This window comes from Tamandua tetradactyla, chromosome 15 (genome assembly GCF_023851605.1).
Source record: "Tamandua tetradactyla isolate mTamTet1 chromosome 15, mTamTet1.pri, whole genome shotgun sequence".
NCBI classification, from domain to species: domain Eukaryota; kingdom Metazoa; phylum Chordata; class Mammalia; order Pilosa; family Myrmecophagidae; genus Tamandua; species Tamandua tetradactyla.
In genome coordinates, this window is record NC_135341.1 from 74259266 (window position 1) to 74271573 (window position 12308).

Here is a 12308-nt window from a genome sequence, read left to right on the forward strand (position 1 = left end):
ACAAATATATAAACATTCTTGACATGGTTATCATCAATGACTGACAATATCATCACATAGTTGTGTATTCATCACCAGGATCACTTTTTTGAACATTTGCATCTCTCCAGCAAAAGAAATGAAAAAAGACTAAATTCATACATGCCATACCCCTTACCCCTCCCTCTCATTGATCACTAGTATTTCAATCTACTCAATTTATTTTAACCTTTGTTCCTCCTATTATTTATTTCTTATCCACATTTTTTACTCATCTGTCCTTACTGTAGCTAAAAGGAGCATCAGACAAAAGGTTTTCACAATCACAATCACATTGCAAAAGCTATATCAATATAATTATCTTCAAGAACATAGCTACTGGAACACAGCTCTACAGTTTCAGGTACTTCCCTCTAGCCACTGTAATACACCATACTAAAAAGGGGTTATCTATATAATGCATAAGAATAACCTCCAGAACAACCTCTCGACTTTGTTTGAAATCTCTCAGCCACTGACACTTTATTTGGTCTCATTTCTCTCTTCCCTCTTTTGGTCGAGAAGGTTTTCTCAATCCCTTGATGCCGAGTCCCAGCTCATTCTAGGATATCTATCCCACATTGCCAGGGAGGTTTACACCCCTAGGAGCCATGTCCCACATAGAGGGGGGAGGGCAGTAAGTTCACTTGCCTTGTCATCTGTCTCTCTTCTATTTTGATAGCATTCTGGTCTCTCCTTTTCACTGTATTTAGCTTTTTTTTTTTTTTTAATTTTTTTTTATTAATCAAAAAAAAGAAAAGAAATTAACACAACATTTAGAAATCATTCCATTCTACAAATGCACTCAGTAATTCTTAGTATCATCACATAGATGTATGATCATCATTTCTTAGTACATTTGCATCGATTTAGGAAAAGAACTAGCAAAACAGCAGAAAAAGATATAGAATGTTAATATAGAGAAGAGAATTAAAATAATAATACTAATAATATATATATATACAAAAAGGAAAAAGAAAAGAAACAAAAATAAAAGATACAAACACACAAACAAACGAACAAAAAAACCATATTTCAGGTGCAGCTTCATTCAGTGTTCCAACCTAGTTACATTACACTTAGGTATTATTGTGCTGTCCATTTTTGAGTTTTTGTATCTAGTCCTGTTGCACAGTCTGTATCCCTTCAGCTCCAATTACCCATTATCTTACCCTGTTTCTAACTCCTGCTGGTCTCTGTTACCAATGATATATTCCAAGCTGATTCTTGAATGTCGGTTCACATCAGTGGGACCTTACAGTATTTGTCCTTTAGTTTTGGGCTAGGCTCACTCAGCATAATGTTCTCTAGGTCCATCCATGTTATTACATGCTTCATAAGTTTAGTCTGTCTTAAAGCTGCATAATATTCCATCGTAGGTATACGCCACAGTTTGTTTAGCCACTCGTCTGTTGATGAACATTTGGCTGTTTCCATCTCTTTGCAATTGTAGATAATGCTGCTGTAAACACTGGTGTGCAAATGTCCGTCTGTGTCTTTGCCCTTAAGTCCTTTGAGTAGATACCTAGCAGTGGTATTGCTGGGTCGTAATCCATTCTGCCATTCTATGTCTTTTGATTGGGAAATTCAGTCCATTAACTTTTAGTATTATTACTGTTTGGACAATATTTTCCTCTACCATTTTGGCTTTTGTATTATATATATCATATCTGATTTTCCTTCTTTCTACACTTTACTCCATACCTCTCTCTTCCGTCTTTTCGTATCTGACTCTAGTGCTCCCTTTAGTATTTCTTGCAGAGCTTGTCTCTTGGTCACAAATTCTCTCAGTGACTTTTTGTCTATAAATGTTTTAATTTCTCCTTCATTTTTGAAGGACAATTTTGCTGGATATAGGAGTCTTGGTTGGCAGTTTTTCTCTTTTAGTAATTTAAATATATCATCCAACTGTCTTCTAGCTTCCATGGTTTCTGCTGAGAAATCTACACATAGTCTTATTGGGTTTCCCTTGTATGTGACAGATTGTTTTTCTCTTGCTGCTTCCAAGATCCTCTCTTTCTCTTTGACCTCTGACATTCTAACTAGTAAGTGTCTTGGAGAACGCCTATTTGGGTCTATTCTCTTTGGGGTGCGCTGCACTTCTTGGATCTGCAAATTTAGGTCTTTCATAAGAGTTGGGAAATTTTCAGTGATAATTTCTTCCATTAGTTTTTCTCCTCCTTTTCCCTTCTCTTCTCCTTCTGGGACACCCACAACACGTATATTTGTGCGCTTCATATTGTCATTCAGTTCCCTGATCCCCTGCTCAAGTTTTTCCATTCTTTTCCCTATAGTTTCTGTTTCTTTTTGGGATTCAGATGTTCCATCCTCCAGTTCACTAATTGTAGCTTCTGTCTCTTTAGATCTACCATTGTAGGTATCCATTGTTTTTTCCATTTTTTCTTCTTTGTCCTTCACTCCCATAAGTTCTGTGATTTGTTTTTTCAGATTTTCTATTTCTTCTTTTTGTTCAGCCCATGTCTTCTTCATGTCCTCCCTCAATTTATTGATTTGGTTTTTGAAGAGTTTTTCCATTTCTGTTCGTATATTCAGTATTAGTTGTCTCAGCTCCTGTATCTCATTTGAACTATTGGTTTGTTCCTTTGACTGGGCCATATCTTCAATTTTCCGAGCATCATCCATTATTTTCTGCTGGTGTCTGGGCATTTGATCAGATTTCCCTGGGTGTGGGACCCAGCTGGTTGAAAGCTTTTTCTGTGAAATCTCTGGGCTCTGTTTTTCTTTTCCTGCCCAGTAGGTGGCGCTCGTGGCGCTCGTCTGTCTGCACGGCAGTCGGCCCGGGAAACCACGCGTGGAGGCGGGGGTCGCTGGCTGCCGCGGCTTGGGAGAGTGCCAGTCCTAATTGCCCAGCTGGCCCGAAACGCCAAGCGTGACGGGAGGGCCCCGCTATCCAACGTTCCCAGTCAGACCGGGGAGCCACGTGCGTGGAGGGGACCCCAGTCGCCAGCCGCCCCGGCCGGGAAAACGCGCGCCCCTCGGGTATCTCACCGCAGCAGATTCTCCCTGCCCGTTCAGCTGTTCCAGAATGGGGTACGCTGTCTTTTTGGTCTCTGTCGTGACTCTGGGAGCTGTTTCGTATTGTTTCTGTTTCTTTAGTTGCTTTTCTGGAGGAGGAACTAAGGCCCGCGCGTCTTACTAAGCTGCCATCTTCTCCGGAAGTCCCTGTATTTAGCTTTAAATAAAGTAATTCTTGCCTCTTTATCGATATTAGGTCCAGTTTTTTCTTTAACATTGTAGGTTGAACAATACCATCAGTAAACTATTAGACAAATCCAGAAGCTACAACATCCTACAAAAAAAACTAGCCTGGATACTTCAAAATTTCAGTGATGTATAAAAAAATAAAATAGAATGAGGGAACTTTTTTGGATTAAGTCTATTAAGAGACAAATTTCAAGTCCATGTGTGACCCTTAATTGGATCCAGGATTAGAAACAGCTATAAAAGGCATTTTGTGCCGCATTGGGGAAATTTGAATATGGACTGTATATTTCAGAGAGAATGCAAATGCCAAAAAAATGTTTTTTAAAAATTAATATTTGTTAGGTAAAATAAAATGGCTGGAGGACTTCCTGGAAGATGGCAGCTTAGTAAGACGCGCGGATCTTAGTTTCTTCTCCAGGACAGCTACTAGGGGAGTAGAAACGATACAGAAAGCGCCCAAAGCCACAACAGAGATAAAAAAGACAGCGTACCCCATCCTGGAACGGCTGGCTGGCTGAGAGAAGCAGCTCGGGTGAGATCGCCGAGGCGCGCGGGCCTCACTGGGCGGGGCGGCAAGCGGCCGGAGTTACTCCCTTCCCCCTTCCCGGGCCGGCTGGGAGAATTGGAGAGGCGGTCCCTGAAACCAAGGCGGCTGGCGCCCACACCACGCACAGCCCCCTGGACCAACTGGGAGAATTGGATCGGAAATCCCCAGGTCGCAGAGAACCGTGACAGGTGGGGGAGGCCCCTTCCAAACCCGTGACTCCCGGGGAACGTGCACTCTCTTGGGCGGGCTGCTGCTGCTGGCGCCCTCCCGCCACGCTTGTCGCCCAGGGCCGACTAGGAAATTTGGACAGGCTCTTTCCCGGGCTGCGGCGACCAGCAACCCTCCCTGCGTTCGGACCCCGGGCCGGCTAAAGCCGCTTCGGCTAGCGAATCCCCCGGACGGCGTGAGTTTTCCAAAGTTTAAGGTCCCACAGCACCTTTTACTGGTGGGACCCGCGGACAAACGTGTGCCACGAGCGCCACCTACTGGGCAGGATAAGAAAAACAGAACCCAGAGATTTCACAGAAAAATCTTCCAAACTTTTGGATCCAATACCCAGGGAAATCTGTCTAAATGCGCAGACGTCAACAGAAGATAACGGATCACGCTCAAATAATTGAAAATATGGCCCAGTCAAAGGAACAAACCAATAGTTCAAATGAGATACAGGAGCTGAGACAACTAATGCTAAATATACGAACAGAAATGGAAAACCTCTTCAAAAACGAAATCGATAAATTGAGGGAGGACATGAAGAAGACATGGGCTGAACATAAAGAAGAAATAGAAAAACTGAAAAAACAAATCACAGAACTTATGGAAGTGAAGGACAAAGTAGAAAGATAGAAAAAACAATGGATACCTACAATGATAGATTCAAAGAGACAGAAGATAGAATTAGTGATTTGGAGGATGGAACATCTGAATTCCCAAAACAAACAGAAACTATCGGGAAAAGAATGGAAAAATTTGAACAGGGTATCTGGGAACTCAAGGACAATATGAACCGCACAAATATACGTGTTGTGGGTGTCCCAGAAGGAGAAGAGAAGGGAAAAGGAGGAGAAAAACTAATGGAAGAAATTTTCACTGAAAATTTCCCAACTCTTATGAAAGACCTAAAATTACAGATCCAAGAAGTGCAGCGCACCCCAAAGAGATTAGACCCAAATAGGCGTTCTCCAAGACACTTACTAGTTAGAATGTCAGAGGTCAAGGAGAAAGAGAGGATCTTAAAAGCAGCAAGAGAAAAACAATCCATCACATACAAGGGAAACCCAATAAGACCATGTGTAGACTTCTCAGCAGAAACCATGGAGGCTAGAAGACAGTTGGATGATATATTTAAATTACTAAAAGAGAAAAACTGCCAACCAAGACTCCTATATCCAGCAAAATTGTCCTTCAAAAATGAGGGAGAGATTAAAACATTCTCAGACAAAAAGTCACTGAGAGAATTTGTGACCAAGAGACCAGCTCTGCAAGAAATACTAAAGGGAGCACTAGAGTCAGAACCGAAAAGACAGAAGAGAGAGGTATGGAGAAGAGTGTAGAAAGAAGGAAAGTCAGATATGATATATATAATACAAAAAGCAAAATGGCAGAGGAAAATATTATCCAAACAGTAATAACACTAAATGTTAATGGACTGAATTCCCCAATCAAAAGACATAGATTGGCAGAATGGATTAAAAAACAGGATCCTTCTATATGCTGTCTACAGGAAACACATCTTAGACCCAAAGATAAACATAGGTTGAAAGTGAAAGGTTGGGAAAAGATATTTCATGCAAATAACAACCAGAAAAGAGCAGGAGTGGCTATACTAATATCCAACAAGTTAGACTTCAAATGTAAAACAGTTAAAAGAGACAAAGAAGGACACTATCTACTAATAAAAGGAACAATTAAACAAGAAGACATAACAATCATAAATATTTATGCACCGAACCAGAATGCCCCAAAATACGTGAGGAATACACTGCAAACACTGAAAAGGGAAATAGACTCATATACCATAATAGTTGGAGACTTCAATTCCCCACTCTCATCAATGGACAAAACATCTAGACAGAGGATCAATAAAGAAATAGAGAATCTGAATATTACTATAAAGGAGCTAGACTTAACAGACATTTATAGGACATTACATCCCACAACAGCAGGATACACCTTTTTCTGAAGTGCTCATGGATCATTCTCAAAGATAGACCATATGCTGGGTCACAAAGCAAGTCTTAACAAATTTAAAAAGATTGAAATCATACATAACACTTTCTCGGATCATAAAGGAATGAAGTTGGAAATCAATAATAGGCAGAATGCCAGAAAATTCACAAATACCTGGAGGCTCAACAACACACTCTTAAACAATGAGTGGGTCAAAGAAGAAATTGCAAGAGAAATTAGTAAATACCTCGAGGCAAATGAAAATGAAAACACAACATATCAGAACTTATGGGATGCAGCAAAGGCAGTGCTAAGAGGGAAATTTATTGCCCTAAATGCCTATATCAGAAAAGAAGAAAAGGCAAAAATGCAGGAATTAACTGTTTAATTGGAAGAACTGGAGAAAGAACAGCAAACTAATCCCAAAGCAAGCAAAAGGAAAGAAATAACAAAGATCAGAGCAGAAATAAATGAAATTGAAAATATGAAAACAGTAGAGAAAATCAATAAGACCAGAAGTTGGTTCTATGAGAAAATCAATAAGATTGATGGGCCCCTATCAAGATTGACAAAAAGAAGAAGAGAGAGGATGCAAATAAATAAGATCAGAAATGGAAGAGGAGACATAACTACTGACCTCACAGAAATAAAGGAGGTAATAACAGGATACTATGAACAACTTTACGCTAATAAATACAACAATTTAGATGAAATGGATGGGTTCCTGGAAAGACATGAACAACCAACTTTGACTCAAGAAGACATAGATGACCTCAACAAACCAATCACAAGTAAAGAAATTGAATTAGTCATTCAAAAGCTTCCTAAAAAGAAAAGTCCAGGACCAGATGGCTTCACATGTGAATTCTACCAAACGTTCCAGAAAGAATTAGTACCAATTCTCCTCAAACTCTTCAAAAAAATCGAAGTGGAGGGAAAACTGCCTAATTCATTCTATGAAGCCAACATCACCCTCATACCAAAACCAGGCAAAGATATTACAAAAAAAGAAAACTACAGACCAATCTCTCTAATGAATACAGATGCAAAAATCCTCAATAAAATTCTAGCAAATCGTATCCAACAACACATTAAAAGAATTATACATCATGACCAAGTAGGATTCATCCCAGGTATGCAAGGATGGTTCAACATAAGAAAATCAATTAATGTAATACACCATATCAACAAATCAAAGCAGAAAAATCACATGATCATCTCAATTGATGCAGAGAAGGCATTTGACAAGATTCAACATCCTTTCCTGTTGAAAACACTTCAAAAGATAGGAATACAAGGGAACTTCCTTAAAATGATAGAGGGAATATATGAAAAACCCACAGCTAATATCATCCTCAATGGGGAAAAATTGAAAACTTTCCCCCTAAGATCAGGAACAAGACAAGGATGTCCACTATCACCACTATTATTCAACATTGTGTTGGAGGTTCTAGCCAGAGCAATTAGACAAGAAAAAGAAACACAAGGCATCAAAATTGGAAAGGAAGAAGTAAAACTATCACTGTTTGCAGACGATATGATACTATACATCGAAAACCCAGAAAAATCCACAACAAAACTACTAGAGCTAATAAATGAGTACAGCAAAGTAGCAGGTTACAAGATCAACATTCAAAAATCTGTAGCATTTCTATACACTAGTAATGAACAAGCTGAGGGGGAAATCAAGAAACAAATCCCATTTACAATTGCAACTAAAAGAATAAAATACCTAGGAATAAATTTAACTAAAGAGACAAAAAACCTATATAAAGAAAACTACAAAAAACTGCTAAAAGAAATCACAGAAGACCTAAATAGATGGAAGGGCATACCGTGTTCATGGATTGGAAGACTAAATATAGTTAAGATGTCAATCCTACCTAAATTGATTTACAGATTCAATGCAATACCAATCAAAATCCCAACAACTTATTTTTCAGAAATAGAAAAACCAATAAGCAAATTTATCTGGAAGGGCAGGGTGCCCCAAATTGCTAAAAACATCTTGAGGAAAAAAAACGAAGCTGGAGGTCTCGCGCTGCCTGACTTTAAGGCATATTATGAAGCCACAGTGGTCAAAACAGCATGGTATTGGCATAAAGATAGATATATCGACCAATGGAATCGAATAGAGTGCTCAGATATAGACCCTCTCATCTATGGACATTTGATCTTTGATAAGGCAGTCAAGCCAACTCACCTGGGACAGAACAGTCTCTTCAATAAATGGTGCCTAGAGAACTGGATATCCATATGCAAAAGAATGAAAGAAGACCCATCTCTCACACCCTACACAAAAGTTAACTCAAAATGGATCAAAGATCTAAACATTAGGTCTAAGACCATAAAACAGTTAGAGGAAAATGTTGGGAGATATCTTATGGATCTTACAACTGGAGGCGGTTTTATGGACCTTAAACCTAAAGCAAGAGCACTGAAGAAGGAAATAAATAAATGGGAACTCCTCAAAATTAAACACTTTTGTGCATCAAAGAACTTCATCAAGAAAGTAGAAAGACAGCCTTCACAATGGGAGACAATATTTGGAAATGATATATCAGATAAAGGTCTAGTATCCAGAATTTATAAAGAGATTGTTCATCTCAACAACAAAAAGACAGCCAACCCAATTACAAAATGGGAAAAAGACTTGAACAGACACCTATCAGAAGAGGAAATACAAATGGCCAAAAGGCACATGAAGAGATGCTCAATGTCCCTGGCCATTAGAGAAATGCAAATCAAAACCACAATGAGATATCATCTCACACCCACCAGAATGGCCATTATCAACAAAACAGAAAATGACAAGTGCTGGAGAGGATGCGGAGAAAGAGGCACACTTATCCACTGTAGGTGGGAATGTCAAATGGTGCAACCACTGTGGAAGGCAGTTTGGCGGTTCCTCAAAAAGCTGAATATAGAATTGCCATACGACCCAGCAATACCATTGCTGGGAATATACTCAAAGGACTTAAGGGCAAAGACACAAACGGACATTTGCACACCAATGTTTATAGCAGCGTTATTTACAATTGCAAAGAGATGGAAACAGCCGAAATCTCCATCAACAGAAGAGTGGCTAAACAAACTGTGGTATATACATACGATGGAATACTATGCAGCTTTAAGACAGGATAAACTTATGAAGCATGTAATAACATGGATGGACCTAGAGAACATTATGCTGAGTGAGTCTAGCCAAAAACTAAAGGACAAATACTGTATGGTTCCACTGATGTGAACAGACATTCGAGAATAAATTTGGAATATGTCCTTGATAACAGAGTCCAGCAGGAGGTAGAAACAGGGTAAGCAATGGCCAATTGGAGTTGAAGGGATACAGACGGTGTGACAGGACTAGATACAAAAACTCAAAAATGGACAGCACAATAATACCTAATTGTAAAGTAATCATGTTAAAACACTGAATGAAGCTGCATCTGAGCTATAGGTTTTTGTTTTGTTTTGTTTTGTTTTGTCTTGATTTTACTATTATTACTTTTATTTTTTTCTCTATATTAACATTCTATATCTTTTTCGGTTATGTTGCTAGTTCTTCTAAACCAATGCATATGTACTAAGAAATGATGATCATGCATCTATGTGATGATGTTAAGAATTAATGATTGCATATGTAAAATGGTATGATCTCTAAATGTTGGGTTAATTTCTTTTTTTCCGTTAATTGAAAAAAAAAAAAAAGAGAAGGGATAATTGGAGCTGAAGGGATACAGACTGTACAACGGGACTGGATATAAAAACTCAGAAATGGACAGCACAATACTACCCAATTGTAATGCAATTATGTTAAAACACTGAATGAAGCTGCATGTGAGGTACAGGTTTTTTGTTTTTTTGTTTTTGTTTTTGTTTTTGTTTTTCTTTTTCTTTCTATTATTGTTTTAATTCTTATTCTGTTGTCTTTTTATTTCTTTTTCTAAATCGATGCAAATGTACTAAGAAATGATGAATATGCAACTATGTGATGTTATTAAGAATTACTGATTGTACATGTAGATTGGAATGATTTCTAATTGTTTTGTTAATTCTTTTTTTAATTAATTAAAAAAAAAATAAAAAATAAAATAAAATAAAATGGCTGCCTGCATTGGACATGGCCAGGAGAAGACCCCTTTCTGAGAATGGCTTGTCCAGAAGATAAAAACAATTGATCTGCAGGGGTTTTCTGAGAAAATGGAACACACCTTACATCGTTGCTGATAAACAACATCTGTGATAAAACTAGATTTGGTCCAGTAGAGACAGCTTATCAGAATGGACAAGCATTCCATACTAATCAATGTGTATTTCCTCCCCACTTTTGTAAAATGGGAACTTAATGCCAATCAACTAGAAGATTTTCTCACTTGCTTCTGAGTTTTCCCTATATGAGCTTCCCTTTTCCACTCCCTCTGTAAATCTCCCTTCTACTTTCTGAATGGGGTGCAGCCTGATTCAAGATTGCTTTGAGATATTAATCTGCATGAAAATTTTTCTTTTATAGAATATAATTATAATAATATTGTTTCATCAATCATAACAAAGGTATCATACTAATGCAAAATGTTAATAATAGGGAAAATTGTGTCAATGGGGCTGTATATGGAAACAGTACTCTGAATAACTTTTCTATAAACCTACAACTGCTCTAATAAAAAAAATTTATTGGTACATGGGATAGTAACTTTGCTGATCTTTGTTCTGGCTTCCTGGGAAATAATTGCTATATCCCTGAAATTTCTCTCCACAAGAGTGTCTTTTATTATTCAAGATGGGCTCCGGATCACACCTAAGGATTTATACTAATGACATGGCAGCGTCGGCCAACCTCACAGATAGTCTTAGGGTGGAGCTTGGCCGCACCAGAAAAACTAGGTATGTGATTAGGGGTTGGGGCTTTAAGCCACATCATATCAGCCAGACTTCCAGGGAAAGAAAAAGAGAAAGACTGGAGATTGAGTTCAACCACATGGGAATTAAATCAATTAATTATGCCTATATAATGAAACCTATCAAAACTCTGAGACCCGAAGTTCAAGAGAGCTTCCATGATTGATAATACAAATTGATGTGCCATATGGAGTGTGGGAAACAGACCTTTTTACCTTCGGGCTAAACCTTGAGATGGTGACCCAGAACACTGGGTCACATAGCTCTTGTAGAACACTGCAGGCAGCTGTCTCCTACAAGGAAGCTTTGAAGGGTAAAAGGGCTGGGGGCTAGAAAATGCTATTCTTTGAAGAAATTTCACAGATAAACAACTTAGCTTAAAAGGTTTTGCATTTTCTTGTATTTTACATATTGGCGTAATTATAATAAACATTAAAGATTAACTTGATGTTACTTCCTCCTACCTTTTGAAATAACCACTAATAAATAGCTGGAGCAAAACTAGCAAAGGGCTCTTGGCTCTAGAAGTTCAAGAGTCCCCTGCTCCCATTTTCAGAAATCTGTGTCTGTCTGATATCTTGCGTTGCCCTGGCAGCAACAGTGGAGAGGACATGAAAGTTTTGCAATGAGACCCTCCCAGACTTTGCCCTATGTCACTCTTCTTTTGGTTTCTGATTTGTATCCTTTTTTGTTATAATAAAATTATAATCATAAGCATAGAACTTTCCTGAATTCTGTAAGGCATTCTAGTGAATTGTCAAAACTGAGGGGATGCTGAGAATCTGAATTTGTAGGCAGTTGGTCAGAAGTAAGGATAACCCTGGAACCCCAATTTTGCAGTTGGTGTCTGAAGTCAGCTCAGTGAGTACAGAAGTGAATCTACCCCAAGAGTGGAGAAATGTGCCCTAAACCTCTGGAGTCTGGCCTAATTCCAGATAATGTCAGAATTGTACTGTAGTTGGTGAATGAAGTTGTTAAAGATAATTATTTTATTCTGCTATCACTTCTCTGGGTCTTGTTATAAAACACCTAAGCTTTTCATTGTTACACACAAAGGGATTGCTAGACAAAGAGTTTGGAAAGCTTGATTCCAATTATGTTTGAATGTGTTATCTCGGATGAAACTCCATCCTTGAATAAATGAGAATTCAAGAGCTAAGAAGGCTTTTTAAAAGAAGATGGTGAAACAGAATTCATATATCCCAAACCATTCCTACACTAAATTACTCTCTTTATTCGCCACCATTTTTCTATCTCTGCTCCTTCCACAAAGGATTTAGAAGTGACCTTATACAATTAACTCAAATCAGAGGACAAATAAATAGAAACAATAAATATTTGGTAAAAGGAACAAAAAAATAGTAGTTGAAATTAATGAATTGAACATTCAATTGAATTTTCAGTTTAGCTTTAAAATTATGGCAGCTAATTTCCAAAGACAAATTTGTGATTT